The sequence below is a fragment of the Salvelinus alpinus genome, chromosome 28 (genome assembly GCF_045679555.1).
Source record: "Salvelinus alpinus chromosome 28, SLU_Salpinus.1, whole genome shotgun sequence".
NCBI classification, from domain to species: Eukaryota; Metazoa; Chordata; class Actinopteri; order Salmoniformes; family Salmonidae; genus Salvelinus; species Salvelinus alpinus.
Window position 1 is genome coordinate 15,328,164 of NC_092113.1, and position 6,014 is coordinate 15,334,177.

The window sequence follows — 6,014 nt, forward strand, 5'->3', positions numbered from 1 at the left end:
TCCTTTCTTTTTTTGACTTTGCATGCTCCTTTACCTCATGTTGTACGCCTATTTCTCTTTCACATATTTTCATGAGTCTTTCAAGATTCATCACAAGAAGAACAAGAACAAGGACCTCAGCAGGATTAGGCAGAGACAATCAAGATGACAGGTTTTTATGGACTTTGGAGCTAAAGTGTTTTCAGGAACCAAGGACACTGACTGTATAGTGGGAATAGTTGTCATATGGGCATAGGAGAGCGGAGGAGAAAGTGGAATGTTTTATTTATTTATTTATTTTATTTTTTTCACCTTTATTTAACCAGGTAGGCCAGTTGAGAACAAGTTCTCATTTATAACTGCGACCTGGCCAAGATAAGGCTAAGATAAGATAAAAAAACAACACAGAGTTACACATGGGATAAACAAACGTACAGTCAATAACACAATAGAAAATCTGTATACAGTATGTGCAAATGAAGTCAGGAGGTAAGGCAATAAATAGGCCATAGTGGCGAAATAATTACAATTTAGCAATTAACACTGGAGTGAAAGATGTGCAGATGAGGATGTGCAAGTAGAAATACTGGTGTGCAAAATAGCAGGGGAAAAAAATATATATATGGGGATGAGGTAGGTAGTTGGTTGGATGGGCTATTTACAGATGGGCTGTGTACAGCTGCAGCGATCGGTAAGCTGTTCTGACAGCCGATGCTTGAAGTTAGTGAGGGAGATATAAGTCTCCAACTTCAGTGATTTTTGCAATTCGTTCCAGTCATTGGCAGCAGAGAACTGTAAGGAAAGGCGGCCAAAGAGGTGTTGGCTTTGGGGATGACCAGTGAAATATACCTGCTTGAGCGCGTGCTATGGGTGGGTGCTAAGACTTATAGATGACCTGGAGCCAGTGGGTTTGGCGACGAATATGTATCGAGGACCAGCCAACGAGAGCACACAAGTCGCAATGGTGGGTAGTATATGGGGCTTTGGTGACAAAATGGATGGTACTGTGATAGATTGCATCCAATTTGCTGAGTAGAGTGTTGGAGGCTAATTTGTAAATTACATCGTCAAAGATCGGCAGGATAGTCAGTTTTACGAGGGTATGTTTGGCAGCATGAGTGAAGGAGGCTTTGTTGCAAAATAGGAAGCCGATTCTAGATTTAATTTTGGATTGGAGATGCTTAATATGAGTCTGGAAGTAGAGTTTACAGTCTAGCCAGACACCTAGGTTTTTATAGTTGTCCACATATTCTAAGTCAGAACCGTCCAGAGTAGTGATGGTGGAAGGCGGGCGGGTGCGGGCAGCGATCTGTTGAAGAGCATGCATTTCGTTTTACTAGCGTTTAAGAGCAGTTGGAGGCCACGGAAGGAGTGTTGTTTGGCATTGAAGCTTGTTTGGAGGTTTATTAACACAGTGTCCAAAGAAGGGCCAGATGTACACAGAATGGTTTAGTCTGTGTAGAGAGCGACATCATTGATATATACAGAGAAAAGAGTCGGCCCGAGAATTGAATCCTGTGGCACCCCCATAGAGACTGCAAGAGGTACGGACAACAGGCCCTCCGATTTCACACACTGAGCTCTATCTGAGAAGTAGTTAGTGAACCAGGCGAGGCAGTCATTAGAGTGATGGTGGCACATTATGTTTGGCAAAGGGCCTGTTTAGGCACATTTTCAAGGTAAAACCAAAACTGAACGTGAGAGATAGTTTCTGAAGACAGACATACAGATCAACAGAGAAATTGTAGACAATGATCCACTAACTCTAACAACATGACAAGGCGTTGGAAATGTACGTTAAAGATGAAAGTAGGTTTATTTTGAAAGCACTCTGCACAGGGTTGTCACGCAAGAAGGGCGAGGGGAGAGACACAGTGGGAGGGGTGTAGCATTTCTTGAGGGAGCAGGTGTAAGGGGGCAGCTGGGTGCGAAGTGTTCGGTGGCAGGGAGGGGAAGAGCCTTCGTCTTATAAGGGTTGGACAGATATGTATAGCCACAGAGTCAACATGACTGAAAAGGTCAGTGTCTAGGATAGGGTGAAGAACCTCTACGTATTGTCTTTTATCAAATGCCCTTTTCACTCTCCTGTAGTGTTTTTGGGTACTCTTTGATGTTTGTAATTGACAAGACTCAAGAGGGTGTAAATTTCAAATTTTATTTTGAAACATAGTTGTTATTTTCTTCAAGCAGAAGTGGCAAATGGAAAGGGTCACAAAGGAATGTTGGTCTTGTTAATTTTCAGCAATTCTGGAACACAGAATAATTAATTTGTTAATTTGATCCTCTCCCACTTAAGCCAATCTCTTATTCCTTTCTCAGTGATAGCAAAGCACCCACTGTATCATCAATTCATTTTTATTTTATTTTATTGAACCTTTATTTAACTAGGCAAGTCAGTTAAGAACACATTCTTATTTACAATGCCAGCATACCCCGCCCATACGACACTGGGCCAATTGTGCACATCCTATGGGACTCCCAATCACAGCTGGATGTAATACAGCCTGGATTTGAACCAGGGACTGTAGTGACACCTCTTGCACTGAGATGCAGTGCCTTAGACCGCTGCGCCACTTGGGAACCACAACCCTTACCCAATGATATATAGTAACTCCCCCATAACCCTGTATGTGTCCAGTCACCAGAGGATGAATGTCTTATGAGCATTTTTATGTTAATGATTGGATATGTCATGTCTCGATGTGGTACTTCTGTGATCCCAGACCTCAACACTGTATTCTCTTTTGAATATTAGTAGTAGAGAAACCTAGAACAGTGGGATTTGAGTTTAGTCATGACTTGTGTTCATTAATAATAATTAACAGAAATAAACTTGCCTACACACATTACCATAGTGCACCTGCTTGTTTGTGCTATAACATCCTGATTAAATATTCAACATAATATGTCAACAATAGTCTGTGTGTGTGTGTGTGTCTATGTGTGTTTCCAGTCAAATTATTTACCCACAGACTGCGTGCCCAAATTTGCCCGTTAATCCCAAACCAATCACTAGTCAAAGTTGATGTTATTATTGACCATTAGTCATCTACCAGTTTCTGTTTCATAAGCACAATACATTAATATGAATGTTATTTCCATTGGAGAAAATTGAGCCTGTGTATGAGTACGTGTGTGTCTTACCATCAAAATCAACCCTGTTGTCTTTGTTAAGGTCTGCGTTTTTCATTAGCTCGGTAAATTCCTCCTCATTGACTGGCTTTCCAGTGGTGGCCATTATGTCATTAAACTCCTCACCATCGCCATTTCAGTTTAGATAAATCAGACAAATGTAACACACAGCTGCTGTATTTTTCCTGAACTAAAAGGGAAATTAAGCCAATTGTCATTAAAGGTTCATAATGAGGCAGGTCCTTTGGCCGGCCATCCACCAGATACCTTTTGGTATTCCTAGTTATTGAACCAGGGTGAGAAACTTAAGGTTACTTTCGTAACCCCAGTTCTTTGAGAATATGAATGAGATGTACAGTGCCTTCAGAAAGTATTTAGACCACTTGACCTTTTCCACATTTTGTTGTGTTCCAGGCTGAATTTAAAATGGATTACATTTAGACTTTGTGACATTGATCTACACTCAAAACCCCATATTGTCAACGTGGAATAATGGTTTGATAAGTATTCACCCCCTTTGTTACGGCAAGCCTAAATCACTTCAGGACAAAACATTATCTTAAAGCTGCAAAATGTAACTTTTTGGCAGACCAACCAAATTCACATAGAAATGTGAGACATGTTCTATGTGCTCTATTTCTATGCTTCCCATTCTTAAGTTTTGTTTTTGCATCATTTACTTTCGTTTTTGTACACCAGCTTGAAACAGCTGAAAATACAATATTTTTGGTGATTGAAAATATATTTCACAGCGGTTTAGATGGTAAAATGATTCTCTACACATTGCTTATTTTGTCACATAAACTGAAATTATTCGAATTTAAGCAACCAGGAAATGGTGGAGTGATTTCTTCATATTGCACCTTTTAACAAGTCATCTAATAAGTTGCAAGGACAAACTGTTTAACATTATTTTTTAATTACTACCCCATCTTTGTACCCCTCACATACAATTAATTATCTGGTGAGCAGTGAATTTCAAGCACAGATTCAATAACAAAGACCAGAGAGGTTTTCCAATGCTTCGCAAAGAAGGGCACCTACTGAATATTCCTTTGAGCATGAGGAAGTTATTAATTACACTTTAGATGGTGTATCAATACACCCAGTCACTACGAAGATACAGGCGTCCTTCCTAACTTGACTGATAGGAAGGAAACGGCTCAGGGATTTCACGGTGAGGCCAATGGTGACTTTAAAACACTTACAGAATTTAATGGCTGTGATAGGAGAAAACGGAGTATGGTTCAACATTGTAGTTACTCCACAATAATAATCTAAATGACAGAGTGAAAAGAAGGAATCTTGTACAGAATAAAAATATTCCAAAACATGCATCCTGTTTGCAATAAGGCACAAATTTGTCAAAGAAATGAAGTTCTTGTCCTGAATATAAAGCATTATGTTTGGGGCAAATCCAACGAAGCACATCGCTGAGTACAACTCTTCATATTTTGGCTGCATCATGTTATGGCTATGCTTTTCAACGGCAAGGACTAGGGAGTTTGTTTAGGATAAAAAGGAAAGGAATAGAGCAAAGCACAGGCAAAGTCCTATAGAAAAACCAAGTTCAGTCTGCTTTCCAAATCAAATTTTATTTGTCACATACACATGTTTAGCAGATGTTATTGCGAGTGTAGCGAAATGCTTGTGCTTCTAGTTCCGACAGTGCAGCAATATCTAACAAGTAATATCTAACAATTGGGCAGTGATGGCTGTTTAACAGTCTGATGGCCTTGAGATAGATGCTGTTTTTCAGTCTCTCGGTCCCAGCTTTGATGCACCTGTACTAACCTCGCCTTCTGGATCATAGCTGGGTGAACAGGCAGTGGCTCGAGTGGTTGTTGTCCTTGATTATCTTTTTGGCCTTCCTGTGACATCGGGTGCTGTAGGTGACCTGGAGGGCAGGTACTTTGCCCCCGGTGATGCGTTGTGCAGACTGCACCACCCTATGGAGAGCCCTGCGATTGTGGGCGGTGTAGTTGCCTACCAGGCGGTGATACAGCCCGACAGGATGCTCTCAATTGTGCATCTGTAAAAGTGTTTGAGGGTTTTAGGTGACAAGCCAAATTTGACATTATGTTGTATTTTGTGTAGATCGTTTGCAAAAAATGACAATAAATCCGTTTTAATCCCACTTTGTAACACAACAAAATGTGGAAAACATCAAGGGGTGTGACGTTTTTATCTCTCCCAGATCTGGTTCACCACTTCAATCCGAGTCTCCAATCCGCTCCTTCATTCAGTACTCCTGGGACATGAGCCACGCGTAGTGAGAGTAGGTGTACTCTGCTTCACACTGGCGGTCGATGAATGCCCCCACGGTCGTATTGTCTGTCCGGACCAGGATGTGACAATTCGAAGGCAGGGTAGAACGTTTTTCAAGGAAAGACACACAATCCGTTTACTGCTCTTCCTTCGTAAACTGCGCCCCACCCTGTGAGTGGTGTCTGCCGTCACCACCTTGATACTACCCCTAGGGGTTTGCCAGCCAGAAACAAATATCGAGGGGCTCTTCCAGTGACAGAGAACTAAGGGACATTATGAGGTTACCATTATCTTTTGATTGAGGTGACATCATGTACACAGACATTGGTCAGATACCCAACGCTGGAAGTCTCCCATTCTCAGTAGTCCCAGTGGTGGAGATGGTGGACGCCACAATTCCAGCACTCAGAGACGCGTTCTAAGCGTGACCGAGTGTCCCATATGGAACAGGGAGAGGCACTGTCGGGAACGATGTGATGCGGTGGTCCGATAGTGTAGCCCGATAAGAGAGAGAACTCAGATTGACACCTAGGTATTCTATTCTCTGTGTGGGCACCAAACAGCTTTCTTTCTGGTTGATCTTGAACCCTAACTCGGTGAGGTGGGTTACAAGGGAAGCCGTGTCTCGTCCCATG